The sequence below is a fragment of the Notothenia rossii genome (genome assembly GCF_949606895.1).
Source record: "Notothenia rossii genome assembly, chromosome: 10".
NCBI classification, from domain to species: Eukaryota; Metazoa; Chordata; class Actinopteri; order Perciformes; family Nototheniidae; genus Notothenia; species Notothenia rossii.
In genome coordinates, this window is record NC_136908.1 from 27,199,006 (window position 1) to 27,219,133 (window position 20,128).

Here is a 20,128-nt window from a genome sequence, read left to right on the forward strand (position 1 = left end):
GCCAGAGCAGGTCAGTCCAGTTTGCATGTTCCTCAGGGTCTCAGCAGTTACAGGTGAGGTAAAGAAAATAAAAGAGAAAAAGGTCAGTAACAACACTTTAAAGTAACAACACTGAATAATTATCTCTTTTAATAATTTTCTCTCAGTAATCACTCAACTACTGTCTTTCCAACAAACAGATTGACTCACCCTCACTGTCATCACAATGACACATGTCCAGAAGAATGTCATGCAAAGCTCCCTGCCTGCCTGCCTTCCTTCGACTCTCCCTGAACTGCTTCCTTAGCACCCGGTGGAGGGCGCAGTAGGCTACTCTTCAAATGTTTCACGAAATACTTACCATGATGACTACTCTTACTGTTTAACATTTTGGTGTACTTCATGTAATCAAATAATAACTTCATGGTAAGGCTACTAAAAATGACAAGGCTAAGTATTGTAATGCTAACTAACGTGCTCGCTACTCGTCGCTACTAGCTAGGTAGCTAACTTGACTATGTTCCGTGCACAACATGTATATTACCTATGATATTACCTGATATGTCTGATCCAGCGACTCCTGGCCCTTTCATAAGACGGGAAGCGATAGAACGAGCAAGTGGTATGATCACTTTTGTGATTACAACATGGTACAAAGCACACAGGCATCTTGTAAAAGTGAATTTATTGGAGCAATCTCTTATATTTATTGGAGGGAATAAATCAGTTATGAAATCTTCTTCTTCGCTTTAATTACGAGTCGCAACCACTTGGAGCATTATCGCCTGTGACATCACATGCGCGACCCAGAATGGGATTTGGGATTTGTAGTCGCGTGTTTTTCATAGTCTTATATTTCAACAGTTTTACGACAAAATGTGACTTTTTTGACATGAAAATTATTGTTTAAGATTGACAAACATCATATGTGTAGTTCGTGGCACAATTCAAACGGGATCAAAAGATACGTTTTCTCTCTCCATTGAATTCAATGTATAATTTTTCGCTTCCGGGGGTCCCATGGACCGGAAGTAGATGGGCGTGACTTCGCCTCTCTATTGTAAACTGTGCCGCCGAAACATAATTTCAGCCAATCAGCGCCGTCAAATATTTTGGTCACGAGAGTGCTCACGTTGGCGCCCACGTTGCCTACGTGCGTTGACGTGAGTTGTTTTTTGGACTTTTGAGGAACTGGGGTAGTATAGTAACGCAGTGTAGGCGGAGCCGTGACGTCATCTTCAATGAGCTCCCCAGAAAAACCACACAGCCGTTAGCTCTTAGCACTCAGAGCTCACAGCTCTTCATATCTGTTCAGAAACTACACAAAAGTTAAACAAGTACAAACCACATACTGTCTGTGTCATGGCGAATACAGTCGCTGCTTTATTTATGTCTGTATAGACCGTTGTTGTGAGTGTGGACGGTCGGAGCATTTACAACGTTAGCTTAGCCAAATCTCCTTTAGAAAACACGCATTTTAAAAGATTTTTCGCCTGCCGTCTGTCTGCAGACTTGTCAAAGCCTTAATTCATGGTTTTTACTATCCGGTATCAGTATGTTGTTACTTCGGCATCATTTTGAAACGTGTATTACAATTAAATCATGGTCAAATATGTTCATCTTGTTGTAGTTGTAGCCCCCTTGACAGCGATTCTCTCTCTAGTTTAGACTGCGGTCAAGCCAGCCTCCACTCGGAAAAACCTAGTCAAGCCAGCCCTCACGTGATATTGCGGTGCGCGAATATCCTATGCATTACGGTAGAGTAAAAAAAAATCCTCCCTCTGTGTTTCGATGAGAATAAAACAAAAACTGTCCAGTATCAAAGACTCATTTCACTTCAGGGTGATAGCAGGACATCCCATCTAGTCACTCAGAAAAAATCAGGACATTCTGATGTAGAGTTTCAAAATAAAAGACCTTTGACATTTCTATTGTATGAGTTATCATCCATCTTTTTAGATGAGAATAAAACAAAAACTCTCCAGTATCATAGATCCATCTCACTCCAGGTTGATAGCAGGACACCCCATGTAGTCACTCAGAAAAAATCAGGATATTCTGATGCACAGTTTCAAAATAAAAGACCTTTGGGTACAGGGATGATAGCTCATATATGAGACTTCAAAGGTCTTTTATTTTGAAACTGTGCATCAGAATGTCCTGATTTTTTCTGAGTGACGACATGGGGTGTCCTGCTATCACCCTGAAGTGAAATGAGTCTTTGATACTGGACAGTTTTTGTTTTATTCTCATCTAAACACAGAGGGATGATTTTTTTTTACTCTACCGTAATGCATAGGATATTCGCGCACCGCAATATCACGTGAGGGCTGGCTTGACTGGGTTTTCCCGAGTGGAGGCTGGCTTGACCGCAGTTAGTTTAGCATACTCAGCCCGACTCCGCCTGGTTGTTCCTGGCCCTAGAACCACGATTTTATGGGGCCATTACATCACCAGAAGTCCCAATTTAAGAGGTAATTTCTTCCAAAAAAAAATGTTTTACTCACTATATCAACAGCCCCACCAACAATATTTTCCACCAGCCGCCACTGGTCCCAGGGCTTGTTAAAATGTAACAACATATTAACGTTGCATACCCACTTAACAAAAAGAAACTAAGCTAACAAATGATAATAACCATTTTTACCTAAACGAAAAAACAATTCCAACACCAAGCGTCATTTTCGAGCCTGAGGCCTGAAAAATAGGCCCAGGGCTTAACAGGTTAAACTGTGGAACGAGATGGCTGCTCTCAGAACATCTGTTATAATTTTCAAAAGTTCTGATTGTATAACAGGGTGTCTTTAGGCGCTTTCACACCGGAGTACTTTTCCCACAATAGTTCCGATATAGTTCAGAAAAGTTGCGTTCACACCAAAACAAAACAAAAATTAAAATGAGTTAATCAGAACCTTTTTACCCCCTTTTCCGTCCCTGCTAGAGAGGAGGGACTTTCGTGGGAGAAAAAGGTTCGCATTTCTAATTGGCTGGGCGGATTGCAAACCACACCCCGTAAAACTCCAAAACAGTTTTGTGAATCCGCCATTTTATTTACTTCGCGTTAGCATTGTTAGCATTAGCCCAGCGCACAAACGCAGAGAGACTAACTTATGGCTTATTAACTTGAATGGTGATTTCTATTTAATTTATCTGACAGTGACGTAAGCCAGCATGTCCAAAAGAAAACGAAGTGTAGATCGTCCAGCCCACAAATGCTCGCCAAGTGTCTGCATCCTTCATGTGCCATCCATGTCTGATCATGGTCCATTTACACCCCTCACTAAAATTAAAGGAACAGCTATAGAAAAACTACAACAGCTGCATGAGATCCGGGACCAACGTCTCCATCAACCACATAAGTCCCCATATTGTATGTAATCAGTGTGTGACCAGATCCCTACAACTCTCCCTGTGTTCTTCTTCTTCTTCTCTTGCTTTTGGCGGATTGCAAACAACTTAAAAGGTGCATACCGCCACCTACTGTACATGAGTATGCATCATCACATCATTCCAACTCATTAACCTATGTTCTAATCAAAATTAAATTAAAATTAATTAATAAAACCATTAAATAAATAAAACAAAACAAAACAAATCTATGTTCTTTCCTGACCTAATGTTAAATTCTTTTTCCTACCCCAGTTTCACTAAAAAAATGTAAACAGTGCCTTTCTGGTAGCTTTTACTCCCTCTCCTTTTGTTCCCAAAACACCAACCACACTCCACTCCCTCTCTGCCTCTAAGACTTTAGCCTTTAATTGTTCTCTTCCCGCTTTATAGATGTCACAATTTAACAATATATGTTCTACATCTTCTTTTACTGCACAGTTCCCACACTTGTTACTGTCACTTTTCCCCATGATATACAGCGTACTATTCAAAGCCGTGTGATTTATTCGGAGTCTAGCCATCATGATTTCCTCCCTTCTGTTTCTTTCTTTATGAATATGAATTGTAATTGTATTTTGTACTTTGTGATAGTCTTTGCCTTTCTGGTCTTTCTCCCACCTTTTCTGCCAGATCTCCATCCCTTTCTTCTTAATGACTGCTTTTCCTTCTCCTTTACCAAGTTGAACTGGTAGTGTTATTTGCTTTTGTAGTGCAGTTTTTGCTAATCTATCAGCACACTCGTTCCCTTTCACCCCCTCATGTGCAGGCACCCAGCAGAACTGCAGATCTATGCCGCTTCTGTGCAGTCTTAATAGGCTATGATTCAGTTCTATGAGAATGTCTTCTCTAGTAGTTGTTGTTGATTGTATGCTTTGTAATATGGACAATGAATCTGTACATATAACCACCCTATCTGGTCTGACCTCTTCAACCCACTGCAATCCTATTATTACAGCAAGCATTTCTGCTGTATACACTGATAATTGATCAGATGTTCTTTTTAAGATAGATATTTTAAAGTCTGGGATGTATATGCCAACTCCAACACGCTCTTCCTTGTTCTTAGAGCCATCTGTATAAATTTGTAGGTAATTGTAGTACTTTTCGTTCAGATACATACTTGTTTTAATTCCCACTTCATTTATTTGCCACTCTTTTTTCCTTTCTATGATATTCATATCTATGTTAGCTTCTGGGAACAGCCATGGGGGAACACTGCTAAATGGAGTTGCTTTGGCAAACGGGATATTCTCCACTCCATATGCCCTCGTTCTTTCCTTACTCGTCCAGCCAAACCCACGTCCCTGGAATTTTGCATATTCCCAGCAATCCTGTAATATTCTGTTTGGAATATTTTCTTCTCCACTACCTTGTAGTCTGACCCAGTATGACAGAGCAAGTTTCTCTCTTCTGATCTCCAGAGGTGTCTCTCCTGCTTCTATCAGAACTGCATTAATAGGGGATGACTTTATTGCTCCAATACACAGCCGCAATGCTTTATATTGTATTCTATCCATTTTTAAAAGCGATGTTTTTGCTGCTGCTCCATATACTATACAACCGTAGTCTATTGTGGACCTCATAATTGATCTGTAAATGTCTATTAATGCTTGTTTATCTGCGCCCCAGTTGCATCCAGCTACAGCTCGCAATAAATTTAATACTTTTTTGCATTTAGTTTCCACTTGATTAATATGCATTTTCCATGTGTATTTGCTATCAAACCACAGTCCTAGGTATTTGAACTCATTCACCTTTGTCATTGGACGCTCATATAGTGTTAGCTGTTGGCCATCAATCTTGCGTTTGTTTGTAAATACCATGTAGCATGACTTGCTTTCTGACATTTTGAATCCCCAGTTATATGACCACCTCTCCACTTTTGTAATCGCTCTAGCTATATTCTCCATTACGTATGGGGCATTTCTTCCCCTCATCCAAATAGCTCCATCATCTGCGTACAGAGCCGATTGTATGCATGTGTCTAAGCATGTAAATATATAATTAATCATGATGTTAAATAATATTGGACTGACTGCACTCCCTTGGGGAATACCATTTTCTATTTCAAAATAGTTGGAAATATCTGCTCCAACCTTTACTCTAAATGTCCTGTCTGTTAAAAAGGCCCTTACCCAATTGTACATTCTCCCTCCAATACCCATTCTACCCAATTTGATCAGTAACCCATCCCTCCACATAGAGTCAAACGCCTTTTCAATGTCAAAGTACACTATTGCCATTATCTCTTTCATTTTCAATGTTTTTTCCACATCGTTACTCACTCTTACTAGCGCATCTATTGTGGAACGCCCTTTACGAAATCCGCTCTGAAAACTACTCAGCAGCCCTTTCTGTTCCAGTACATGTGAGAGCCTACGGACAATGATCTTTTCCATCCATTTACATAGGTGTGATGTAAGAGCTATTGGTCTGTAGTTACTAGGGTTAGCTGTATCTTTCCCTGGCTTATTGAATGGTAGCACGATTGCTGTTTTCCACACACTTGGCATATCTCCTTCTCTCCAGATTTTATTGAAAAGACTCAACACCATTTTCATAGTTTCCATAGGTAATTGTCTAAACATAGCATAGCATAGCTGGTCTTGTCCTGGGGCTGTATATCCTGTACATTGTAAGGCTATTTTGAGTTCTGACATTGTAAATTCCACGTCCAGAGCCGACCTATTATCCTGTCTCTTCTCCTTCACATTTTCATTCTCTGCTAGTAACTGCTGTTTTTGCTGCCTATGCATATCACTGAGATGCTCCCCACTATGTACTGCTGCAAGTGTCCTTCCTAACATATCTGCCTTCTCTTTATCTGTCACTGCCAGCCTCTCCCCATCCACCAAGGCTGGAATTTTAATGGATTTCCTTTTCCCACTCATCCGCTTAAACATGGACCAGACATCACCCAATTTAACTCCTCTGCCAATGGTAGAACAAAATTCTCTCCATGTTCTCTTTTTTGTATATTTAATTGTCCTTCGAGCAGATGCCCTTTTCCTTTGAAACTCTATAACATTATTTTGCGTCATGTTTTTCTTTAATTCTCTAAATGCATTATTTCGCTCTTTAATAACCCTGCTGCATTCCTCATTCCACCATGGCACCACTTTCTTCCTACCCTTGATTGTTGTTTTGGGTATACTGTTCTCTGCTGCATTCAGTATATGTTGCGTTATTTGGCTTGTAATGACCTCTATGCTTCCCTCTGATGTTAGCAGGTGTACCGACTCCTCACACCATATCCTAAATTTCCCCCAATCAGCTTTAGCAAAGCACCACCTGGTTATTACACCTCCTTCCTGCATATATACATTAAGATTCATTTTAGTAAGCACTGGATAATTCTAGGGTTGCAAATTTCCACTATAATACACTCTATATCATCAGGAGATTGCACCTCCCTATATACCACACCATCTTTGAGAAACGTGGCACACCCTCCACCATTTTGACTATTAGCTCTATCATGCCTTATACAGCTAAATCCTGGAATGACAAAGTCTAATTGAGGTCGTAGCCAGGTTTCTTGCACACATATTACCTCAGGGACCACCTCTAGCTCATATATATATTTCTTGAATTCTTGACCATTAGCTATGAGGCTTCCTGCGTTCCACTGTAGTATGTGCAGAACCATGATTAAGGATCTAACCCTCATCCTGATTTTCATTTTCCCAAGCTCCATTTATAGCTAACATTGCATGTATCTGATCTGCTTTAATATCTTTCATGTCTAGGAATTTTCCAGCTGCCTCCACAATGGCTTTGATTCTATCACTTTTCTTTTTTAACTGTAATGCAACATTTACAGTATGGCATATGAATACCACAAAATTCACCTTTTTCACTCCTAGAACATCATCATCCTCTTTACTCTTGGTTGCGCTGTGGGGTTGGATTTGAAGATTACTTTTTGGTGTGTTCCTGCCATTTTGTATTGTAATGCTCTGCTCCATTACACTAGGGGTCTTATTGATTGTTATTGTTCCCCTTACTTTCTTTATTGCTTCTGCGTATGAAACTTTGTTTGTAATCTTAACCCTCTGCACCTCTCTGGCCTCTCTCTGCACTTCACATCCTCCAAACGCAGCACTGTGATCTCCTCCGCAGTTACAACATTTAACCTTTGCATCCTTTTTACATTTTCCATACTCACGTTTTCCTCCGCATCTCGCACACCTTAGCTGCCCTTTACACTGCTGCGCTGTGTGCCCCATTCGTTGACATGCGTAACACCTGAGAGGTTTGGGAATGTACTCCCTAACAGTGAAGTTCAAATATCCCATTTGTACTGCCTTAGGTAATGTTCTCTCAAACTGAATGAGAACTGATAATGTTTCTTTGAATGTGCCATCCCATTTGCTTTTAAGCCTTGTGACTTCCACTACTTTACCTCCTTTTAATTCGCTTTTAATATCTTCCACTGACATGTCCAATGGTACTCCTGAAATTACTCCTCTCAGTTTTGCCATTGCTCCTGGTACATGCGCCTTCATTTTCTCCCCATTCAGTGAGTTCATTCCCAGAATCTTTTCCTGCTGCTGTTTGTTATTGGCATGTATCAAAACCCGCTTGTTGTTCATGAATTTAGCAAATTTAATTTTTCCAATCTCTTTTTCAATTGCTTTGGTAAGTTTAATCGGGTGGTAATGCCCACCATCCTGATTGAATTCTATCACAACTTTCCACTCGTGTTCTAGTTCTTTATCCAACATTGCTTGGCTGACACTTTGACTGATTTTTGATTTTTTGCTTTGATTAGCCTTGTCGGCTTCACCCGACCAATCCGACCACCTTCTAGCTCTTTCTGAACTATCTCTTTCTTTCAAAGATCTTTTCTTCCTCGCAGCTTTGGATATCATCCATTCCATATCGTCTCTTTGGCTACCATCTGAGCTGGTTGACATGATGAAACACTCAATGTACAGTTTATGCAAATCCGCCAAAAAATAACAGTTCAATGCTACCGTTTCTGTATGTATCCGAGTTTTCCGATTCTCTCTGAGCTTTCTGTCACGCGTCTCCGACTTCACTTCCACTTCCGGGTTGTTCCACTCACCCAAAAAACCCCTCAAGAGCAAGAGCTCATCACAGACTCGTTCTGAAGACGGGATTCCTCTCCCTGTGTTGGGTATCAACGCAACTGTAATCAGCGCTCAGGCCCGTGGGAAGTAGGGGTGCTGAGGGTGCTGCAGCACCCCCTGGTGGAGGACAGGGGATCTGCACTTCCACAAGATTAAATACAAATATAATACAAAAAAAATGAATTTTCAGCCTTGATGTAACAACATTCATAATTAAGTAAAGATAACACCCTTTTCATCCCGGTTACATTTTCCATTTGCCCTGTACGATGGGCCCTGTAAGTGATGAAAATGGGGGATGTTGGCTTATCAGGCGCCCGCAGCTCACAGCCAGAGAGAGAGAGAGAGAGAGAGAGAGAGAGAGAGAGAGAGAGAGAGAGAGAGAGCACCGGTACACGTATTGTTGTCAGCTTCTTCTGCGCTATAAGAAGAGTTGTATCCCCTAGATCAGTCTCTAGTAATTGGGCGCTCAAAGTGCACCAGATTGAAGCATTTTACTTTAAAATTTAAAAAAAAATCTTCCCGGGGGGGCACCCCCGGACCCCCCTAGAGGATGTGAAGTCCACCCCCCAATTAAAACCAACCCGGTATCACAGCAAGACGTGAACATGTGACGTTTTACCATGCTGGGAGAAGTGAATATGTCACGGTTTTGTCCCTTCAAAACGTGACAGTTACACGTATTGTTAACCCATGTTAACCAGTGGAGAAATACCCGGAAGTGCCAAGCAAAGGCTCTACCGCGCCTATTGGTCGGTTTTTATTTTCAAAATTAGATGTTTTTAATTTATTTTTTAATCCTCACACTCGATTTCGCCGATGTTCTTGTGGCCCTAGCTGGTCGACACCTCTTTCAGCAGAAACAAAGGCTACATTCATGTATTACATCTATGTTAATCCCCTTCAAGCGTGACAGTTAAAGAGTATTGTTAACAGGGAGAAATACCCGGAAGTGCCAAGCAAATGGTCTATCGCGCCTATTGGTCGGTTTTTATTGTCAAAATTAGATGTTTTTAATTTATTTTTTAATCGTCACACTCGATTTCGCCGATTTTCTTGTGGCCCTAGCTGGTCGACACCTCTTTTAGCAGAAACAAAGGCTACGATGTTAATCCATTTGTGTTGTTGTGGAAATACCGGACGTGACGTTGTGTGATCGCTTAGCAACTGAACTCTTAGTGACTGGCAGGTTCCCAGGTGTCTTCCCATTTTCTCCCACTGAAAAACACAATGAATAAAAACAACCATAAGATCATTGCATGTGCCACAAGATAATTTCATATGCATGGATTATCATAAAACAGCAAATTACTTAGGGTGTAGTGCCGAGAGATAGGGAGTCAGAGGCGGTGCATCGAAGGTGCAAAGTTGTCTTTAATAGAGAGCTGCAAAGGACATGTTGTCGGGTCGCAGCCCGGGACGACAAGAGGAAGAGCCAGGAGGGCACACAATATATATAAGGAACACACAACAGGTCCGTGTGGAAACAAAACCCCAATTGTAGTTCCATGTGTGAATTATGAACCAGTGTATCAATACGTGGTCACCACACAAGCCCCCCCAGAATTCAAATATGGCAAAAATAAATCCTCGCGTCCGTGGAGGAAGCACCACAGGGGCCGAGGAGGGCGGGGTCGCAATTGAGGACCGGGCCATGGAACGGGCCGACGAAAGGAGGCCGCATGAGAGGGTAGGGACCCTAACGAGGACGAGGGCACCCCCACCGGGGGCGGGCCGGAACGGGCCGTTGTAAGGGGGCTGCAGTAGGTGTCGTGGCGAACCCAGCAGGAAAAAGCGCTGCCCGGCCGCAGGCGAAGGCACGGCGGCGGCGGGCATGAAACCTCTGGAAGGACGGAGCGGAATCCCAGGAAGGCAGGAGCAGTCACCCCGGGAGGAAGGAGCCGTGGACAGGGGAGAAGCCAGACGAAGCGCCGTCCGAAGCTGCCGTCGAGGCCAACCGTGAGCCGCGGTAAGAGGAGAGGCCAGGCAGGGTCCCGGAGCGCGCCACCCACGGGCCAATGAAGGCATGGGCGACGTCCGAAACCGCCGAGGCGAAGGAAGAGGCCAGGCAGGGTCCCGGAGCGCGCCACCCACGGGCCAATAAAGGCATGGGCGACGTCCGAAACCGCCGAGGCGAGACGGGGTCCAGAAGCGTGCCACCCAGGCGCCGATGAGAGCGCGGGTGGCGTCAGAAGCCGCCGTCGAGGTGATGAAACGGCGAGAGGGTCCACACGAGGCCGACCAGACATGGTCGAACCTCCTCTCAGGCACCAGAAAAAGCTCAAAAAGGGCCGTACTGTCCACGGTCCAAAAAAGGTAGGTGAAATCGTGAGAGGATCCACACGAGGCCGACCAGACATGGTCGAACCTCCTCTCAGGCACCAGGGAAAAAAAAAAAAAAACTCAAAAGGTCGATAGCCGTTAGCAGCTAGCCGTTAGCCGCTAGCTGGCAGCCGTCGGTAGCCGCTAGCCGTAGCCGTTAGCTAACGAGGTTAGCTGCTAGTCGTCGAAGGCTAGCGCAGCCTGGACGTGCAGCCGCACGAGCAGAAGAAAACAGCCCCAGGAGGTAGCAATCGGGTTCATCCCTACCCAGCGGGTCGTGCATCGTCTCCCTGTTGGTTGGAAGACCGATGCGGGAATGGCGAGCAACGTCCCCAGCCATTCTGCGAGGCGTGCACCGAGCCTCAGTCCGCGTGCCGGTGGCAGCAACGGACGATTCCAAAAATCCCCGGCATTTCGAGAAAGAAACCTGAGTTTCCTTTGCCGTGTTCGGGTCCGTCTCGGAAACTTCTGCGAGACTTATATGTCAGGGTCACCAATGTAGTGCCGAGAGATAGGGAGTCAGAGGCGGTGCATCGAAGGTGCAAAGTTGTCTTTAATAGAGAGCTGCAAAGGACATGTTGTCGGGTCGCAGCCCGGGACGACAAGAGGAAGAGCCAGGAGGGCACACAATATATATAAGGAACACACAACAGGTCCGTGTGGAAACAAAACCCCAATTGTAGTTCCATGTGTGAATTATGAACCAGTGTATTAATACGTGGTCACCACAAGGGTTAGTTTTGTAGAAGCCTGATAGTAAACTAGTTATGAAGTAATACATTTATTTATAACGCACAGTCTAAAAAAAAGCTAACCAAAGAGCTGTGTTCTCACCATGATGCGCAAGGTTCAAGGGTCAAGGGTTTTTGTTATCAGATGCTAGCTACAGTGTAATTTGGGCATTTCAAATCTTAGATCCCGAGCTCCTCCAACAGTGCAACATAATATAAATAGGACATAATAAGAAAATAAATAAAGATAGATAAAAAATACTGCAAAATGCACCACTTTTGGTTCAAATGATGAAACCATTAGATTCATTCATTTATTTATTTTTGTTGCCCCAGCTAAATCGATGTTAATCCATTTATGTGTTTGTGGAATTACTGTACGTTACATTGTGCGGTCACGTAGTAAGTGAACACCATGCTACCGATTACTATCCGATGACCATGAATGCACCGGACATCGGCTACAACCTCCTCTCTGTCTGACTTCGCCAAGCAGGTAATGTGCTGCACCGCATGCCTCCAATATTTTAATGTTTATTGCAAGTAAATCAGTTGTAGTTACATATCTTTTTAAAGCATGAGCTAGCTAAACACATATTAGCTTTACTTGACCGGAGATATAGTGCAGTGGTGAGTCCTACAACCCGGAAGTGAGTTAGCATTTTACAACTATTGGTTCCCTCGTCTCAGAGTCAATGGGATTTCTCCATAGGATTTTGGAAAATAGCTCGAAATAAGATCTGTGGAAAACGAACCTGCTTGATAAATGCACCTTTTGTTCAGCCGGATAATCTCCACATATCTACCTTACTTTTATAATTTTCGAATCATAAATCTAATGGCCAGAAGCAAAATGCTAACGTTATGCTATAAACGAACTACAGACCATGGATGTATAATAAGAACCTTTAGAATAATTACCTTTAGAAGTACACCAAAACATAACTGCTAACAATGTAAATGCTGTGTTGGAAACAAAGTTAATGTCAGAAAATGTTGAGTTAAATACTTTTGGCACTGTATATACAAGGCTTGGAAAAATGCCTATTGTGGCTGTCATACTTGCATACAGTGGCAACTAATAGTATTGGGAAGAAATGTCATGACAACCATCTACAGACTTTTACTGCACGCTGATTGTTGTGGTCCTATTTAGGACAAAACGTTCAGAGCTGTCCTTGTTCCAGTCCGCCCCTGATTGATTAGTGCTTTAACTCGTAAATTACACCCAATGTTAAAGCTTGTTGATGATATGTGAGATTGTAAATTGTCATGCATTCTAAAGTGTTCACTGTATTTTTTTCTTTCAACAGATACCAAACCAAAGCAAGATCAAACAGCACTTTTAAGAGCCTTTTTCAATTTCTTCTCTTCTCCCTCCTCAGAGCTATATTCCCTACATTTCTTCCTGTCTTCTCCCCATTTTTACCATCTTCATCTCTGTCTCTTTACCACTTTCTCTTTTGTACACACACACACACACACACACACACACACACACACACACACACACACACACACACACACACACACACACACACACACACACACACACACACACACACACACACACACACACACACACACACACACACACACACACACACACACACACACACACACACACACACACACACACACACACACACAGGTAGTTGTGCCCACAGGTAAGAACTTAAACTTTTCACGATTTATATATAGCATTACAATCGACTAACAGTGTCATATATTTATCTTTTTGTTATGCAAAGCTTACAGGGACATTTAAAATGGTCTTATTCGAGCTGGTAACACATTAGACGACGTTGCAGTGTATTATACTGTAGTACTGCTATAATTCTAGATTATGTTATAAAAAAAATGTTATATATAGGATTTCAACAGATTAACATTATCATATATTTTCGTCAAATTCAAGATAGTGCTTTTACAGTGCAATGTCATGGTCAAGCTTGTAAGATAGTAGAAGCTGTGTAACCTTACGTTTCGATGACATAATATTTTACCGCTGAATTTTAGCTTTGCTTTGAAATTGTACAAAAACTAAGTAAGGGGCCATTATTGCATTGATACTAAATTAATTTACTCAAATTAAATAAAAATGCAAGTGTTTTTATTCTATTCTAAACAGGATACAGTTTTTGTTGTAGCTTGGGGAGGGACTTACAGTCACGGACTAGACAAAGGAAAATTAGTCAATATTTGTATTTGATTGCATTCTGAATTTGAAACCCAGTTTTAAATGACCTTGTCTTTTATTTGTCTTTATCTCCAAAAGAATGCCAGGACCAGGTTCCACTTCGAGGCATTGCTCAAGCTGCTGCATGTCACTGAATGTGGCATGCAAAACTTGCAAGTTCTGCAAGGCGGTTCAGCCCCGCAAACTGCGCCTTAGCAAACGAATGGACAAGTTTGATACAAAAGCAAACACCTGGGTCCAGGCACAAAAAAAGAATAAAACTTCATCCCACCTGAGGGATCAAGCTGCATTGGTGGTATGTAATGGACTTTTTTTTTTGTTGGCCTGCATGCATAATTAATAACAGCCCTGTACTTGTTCATTCTGGATTTGGAAAAAATATTTACATTTGATACAGAAATGTAATATCTGACCATATCTGATCATAATTACGTAATACAAATCTGCTGCTCAAAGCCCTAGGTAGAAATGGGCTTTGAGCTGGTGCACATTATGCAAATTTCATGACCTGCATGAACTGTGTGCCCCAAAAAAGATTTGACTATATGTACATTCAAGTTTTAAAGCACTGTGTCAGAACACAGCTAAATACATTTGCACTATTTAATCATTTATCGAATTCAACTTACATTCGAAATAGACATTTTCATCAGTGTGTCTGCTCCCTGTCAATACAACTACTGTAGACACAGGGATAAGTTATGTTTATTTAACTTTGGCGAATCATCGCTGAATTTGATTCAATGTAATTGAAAGGTGCACTGTGTAATAGTAGGTTTCTAAATTGCAACCAACTGAGTACCTCTCCCTTTATAAGCGTGTACAAAAACCTACAGTGGCCATTCATTGCCATAACAACATGAAAGGCCTTCTCTAGAGCCAGTGTTTTTTTTCTTCCGATTGAATTACTGTAGTAACACGGCAAAGAGAAGAGAGTGAAATAGACCGGCTCGCTATGTATATATGAAGGGCTTATTCTAAGCTAATCACAACAAAAAATAGTTATAGGTGATTATACACATTAATGGAAACCTAATAATGAATACCATAATCAATTATATCTTATAGAACCCCTATAAATACTCCACAGTGTACTTTAGAGATAGAGATATTATCTCAGTACTGTGATTGAGCCTGTGTGCAACAGCAGAACATCTAGTATACTTGTAAGGCATCCAAGTGAATACTCACCTTCTAGTAGTACAATTACCCCAAGCACAAGAAAAAATACTGCAGGTGATCAAAAATTGCGACGTTTATGTTGTAGAATGGCTCTAAACTTAATCCCACTTAGAATCTATGGCACTGTTCATAAACCACAGTGCTGCTCCACAAACCTAGATGATATATACAGTGTAAATTCCGCCAAGAGAAATGAGAAATGCAATGCAGAATAATGTTCAAAGCTTCTACTTGCTGATCGCAACAGTCTTAAGACTGTTAATGCATGCATAAAAAAAAATGTCTTTGTTATTGCATAGGGTTGAATATTTGTGCAAGCAGTGTATGTGATTTATGTTTAACAACTGGTTTTGCTTTTGCAAATAACCAGGGCATAATTGTTCTGAAATAATGTATATTTTGGTTTGTTGGAAGCTGGAAAAAAAAAAAAAAAAAAAAAGGCGTCTTGTTCCTAGCCCGGCCTGGAATAAAGAAGGACTGGACCTGCGAAGTAATGATGCCAAGGTGCAATGTCAGCAGCAATGCCTCCAACTGCCTCCGAAGGATGGAGGTGTTATTTGAATTTGTTGCGAAAGGTATTGTAGTCTGTTAAAGTGAATAAAGAAATTATTAAGTAGGTAGTACTGTAACTTACATTTTTGTAGAATTAACCAATAATGTCATTGGAAATGAAATTAGACACTTAGATGTTGTTTTCTTAATAAAGTTTAGGAGGAGCCCATAGGGGTAATTGACAGCAATTAACTTACACCTCTTCCTTAAATCAAGCATACAAATGGGAGAACTAGTGAATTACATGATGTTGTTGATGCTATCCAAAGCTTATTTTCTTTCATCTAGGTTGGAGTCATACAGAGCCTGCAGCAGCCTCCGAAACCCCACAGCCTCCTGCAGAAGTCTATTGTACCACTCTTTTTTATTGTTTTCTGACTATATTCGTTATATTAGGATTTTATAAACAGCCAGGAGCTGACCATTCAAAATGACATTTGTTGAACTGCCTAATGAGAAAAATAACGCCTAAGAACTTAATGTCATTACTTTTATTAGCACTTATGAGGACATTCCTATTGGTGGGGTTAGAGACCAATGTGTCCTTGTTCTGTGGTAAAATTATGTTTGCATGGTGCATTGAGTGGTTGTACTTGATGCAATATAAACTTGTGTTATTTTTGTACGCTTCAAAGTCATTGTCACTTTTAACAGCAATTTGTATGTTTTACAAATTGTAACCTTTTCTTTTTCAGAAGTCACCATTGCCTCTGCAGACACCCCCACCAAGTCCTCTGGTAAGTAGCACAGCATAGTTCATCGCGAATTCCAGTAAAATAGGAGGTTCTGTACATTGAAGAAGGTGGCGTACATCCATTCTACTCTTTCTACTTCTATGTAGGAAACCTATCCGAGGAGATGTACACCCTGACACTCATCCCTGTCCCAGCTGCAAGCACCTATTCACTCCTTACACCATCGGCTGTGTCCCAGCCAGGGAAGAGGAAGAAGGGTTAGTGTTTTGTTTGTGTGATTCATTACATTTTAAATAATGACTGTTGAGTGTTATTTGCCCTCTGGCATCATGGTTTATAATAATAGCACTTGTCATTTAAATGCACCTTTCAAGGAACCCAAGGTCATTTTACATATACAACAGAAAAACAACACAATTCACAGATACCTTAGGGAAACCGTCTTTCCATAAATAGGGTGTGATTTGTCATAAAGTCACAGCTGGACGCTAACAAAACATATTATGAAAGTTACATAATACATTTTGACATACTCCATATTTGAAGTCAGTAGATCAGGAACATGAAGGGCAAAAATCATCTATAGCCCACAGAGGTTGTGATGCTATCTATGCCCCAGTCTCTACCCTCACTCATTTAACTTTCTTACATCTGTCACAGGTTTGCCCACAGAGCGCTCCTCCTCTCCAAGACTTGCTACCTCTGTAGCAAATGGGTGTAGCAGTACCACAGGTGAAGGGATGAAGAAGAAGAATAAGGGTATGTTTTGTTTTTGTGGTACATCCTACTGAACAAATAAATAGCTGTATTCTCCCATTCACACGCAAGTCCTTTTGCACACAAGATATCAGATCCAGGTTTCCATAATCCCTCTCTTTTTAATAACCATAAAAAACCATAAAGGTTTGCTCAATGACTTTTCCTTATTTATAAGGTGGTTAGAAATTATGTTTCATGAAATAAAACAAAAAGGAAGTTGGACACAAATAGGCCACATTGCAGATTAGCTAATGTTCTCTTCCTATATGAAAGTCATTAATCAGATATTCGTCTGGAGGATGTCCAAACCTTTTCTTCATTTGTTTATAACTCCTTATTTGCACCATTTCAGGCTGCAGAAAATGCTCAAGGCAACAGATATTCAACTACAACGGAATAAAAGACAGAAGGGTAGAGAAGGTAATATGTTGAAACTGACAGAGCATGAAGCAGCAATGCATTTACCCGTAGTCGCTGATATGGCTAACACTTGTTTTTGTTTGTTTGTGTGCCCGTGTGTAGGGAAGAGAGGAGGTAATGGTCTTCTGGCTGCCTTGCGCATCATGGTGAGAACACAGCTCTTTGGTTAGCTTTTTTTTAGACTGTGCGTTATAAATAAATGTATTACTTCATAACTAGTTTACTATCAGGCTTCTACAAAACTAACCCTAAGTAATTTGCTGTTTTATGATAACCCATGCATATGAAATTATCTTGTGGCACATGCAATGATCTTATGGTTGTTTTTATTCATTGTGTTTTTCAGTGGGAGAAAATGGGAAGACACCTGGGAGCCTGCCAGTCAATTCAGTGTTGTGTGTGTGTGTGTGTGTGTGTGTGTGTGTGTGTGTGTGTGTGTGTGTGTGTGTGTGTGTGTGTGTGTGTGTGTGTGTGTGTGTGTGTGTGTGTGTGTGTGTGTGTGTGTGTGTGTGTGTGTGTGTGTGTGTGTGTGTGTGTGTGTGTGTGTGTGTGTGTGTGTGTGTGTGTGTGTGTGCGTGCACATACCGATTTGTTTAATTAAAACATTTCCCTTTTTGCAACATGGAGTCAAATGCTTCAATATTGTGTCATGAGACACTACTACACCACATTTCAAATAGATATAACCCATGAAATAATATTATAAATATTTAGGGATTGAGATTGTGAAATCTAACAAGTACCTTTGTGTTAATCTGAACAATAAACTGGACTGGTCGGATCACTGCTGCTATCTACAAGAAGAGACAGAGCAGACTGTATCTGCTGAGGAGACAGGTATTTTGGAGTGCAGGGGGCACTACTTCACACCTTCCATGACTCTGTGATGGCATAAGCAATCTTTTATGCTCTGGTCTGCTGGGGCTGCAACATCTCGGCTGCTGTCATGAAAGTTACATGTAGTTTGGTAACAGCACCAGAATGGAAAGGGTGTGCAGACACAGGAGAGCCGAGTCAAGGGTAAAGGAGCTTTGCATTAATTGTATTTATATTGACCCGAATGGTCTACAGATTGAACAGGACTTTAGTGGCACTAGATCTAGGAGTAGGCAATGTAATTGTTTCACCTAGTTGTATCCCATAAGTGTGCATCTTACTGAGATTAAGGTGCTAAAACAATATTCCCTAGTCCTTGATAAACCAATCTGACAACATGAGAATTTCTGTTTCAGTTTGTTCTTAATGGCAACATGACCGCAACACATGCTCTTTGTAACCAAAAGGACAAAAATGAAGATCTGAAATACACACCTACATATAACAACAAAACAGTTTGACTTCCTAGTTGAAAAAACTCCAACAAAGTCAACACAAAATGCGGTCATTAACCCTCCTGTTGTGTTCGGGTCAAATCTGACCGATTTACTACTTTCATCAATCAAAACTTTTTTGTTTTACATTCGATTGCATTAAGGTTTATGATCTCCTTCACAGTAGACATTTGAACATATACAATTGCTGATCAGCACTTTCATTTAATTTTTGATGATTTAGTCAACTTTTTAACACCAATGACCGCCATAAAGAAATGGAATTAGTAACCATCCAGATCAGATACAACACAAATACACTAGATGTGTTTCCCCCCCTTATGTGCCCATCCCTCCATGTGAATCACACCTGGCACACACAAACACATAAACACAGAAGTATTCTCTCCACTATGTTTGACAAACCCCGTGACGAGTCCTCAAGCTCTGTGATTGGATGTTTGAGTGGCAGTGCCCCGTGGGTTACGCCGAGCACTGAACAGGCAGCACTTTGAAATGGGATGGAACCACGGCAGACTATTCAAAACTGGATTCGGATGGGTCCACCACCCCCAACCCCTCCCCAGAACTACACATGCTGGCTATTGTGTGTTTCGCAACCATTTTCGCAACATGTTCTATGGCACGTCTCTACTGGGAATTGTAGTTTTAAAAGACGTTTTAAGAACATAATAAGAAGTTGCCAGTATTAAAACTGTGTACATCCCTGGAGGTTTAGGGGATAGGAAACACTCAAATGTAAAACATATAATTAATAAATGGGTGAAAATTGCTTGTGCCCATAATGGGCAGCATTAATATATACCCACATGACAGCTAAGGTCAGAAGAGCTTTATTTAACAGCTGTTGTTCATTGATAAGCCTGAAACATGCACTTGTCAAGGTTCAGAGGCACATTTTGTAAATATGGCAGTAGCATCGATCATCTTAAGATAAGATATACTTTATTGATCCCAAGTTGGACATTTTTTCGTTACAGCAGCATGTGTAACAGTTGTAAATATGCAGTGGTGTTTATTTGTAAACCATTTAGTATAATCACACAAATTCTGTGTTTTATATTTAATAATTCTGTGTTCTTTATTTATTGATTGTTCAATACCTGACAAGGTCGGAGATGAAAAACTTTGGTCGCAGGTTCCTCAACAGTGCATCACAAGACATCTATCAATATGTGTGTATACCTCCACCATTAAACTGTCATATTCTGCACATTTCTTATACTATCTACATACATCTTATAAGACTATAATACATATGTATAATATCAGTTACAAAAAGTGCTTACACATACAGTAGTTAACATTGCAGGAAAGCAATATATTAGTACTTTGTCAGGCTTAATATGTATACCCCCAAAGCTTTTTTCTTATTCAAAAGAAGACCTTAACCTAAAGTATTCTTTAATGTTTAAATAAAGCTTTATTAGTGTGTCTGACTGTCTCCTATTAATATCTAATAATAAAAATA

General features: G+C 41.0%; 1 long non-coding RNA gene across 1 annotated transcript; it reads left to right on the forward strand.

Annotated features, from left to right (window-relative positions):
* The first annotated feature begins 15,342 nt into the window (after window positions 1-15,342).
* On the forward strand, window positions 15,343-18,175 carry LOC307020963. Its single transcript, XR_013803038.1, has 7 exons — window positions 15,343-15,475; window positions 15,741-16,189; window positions 16,294-16,404; window positions 16,808-16,906; window positions 17,259-17,326; window positions 17,429-17,472; window positions 17,673-18,175. It is a non-coding gene; the product is annotated as an uncharacterized lncRNA (long non-coding RNA).
* Window positions 18,176-20,128: the final 1,953 nt, after the last annotated feature.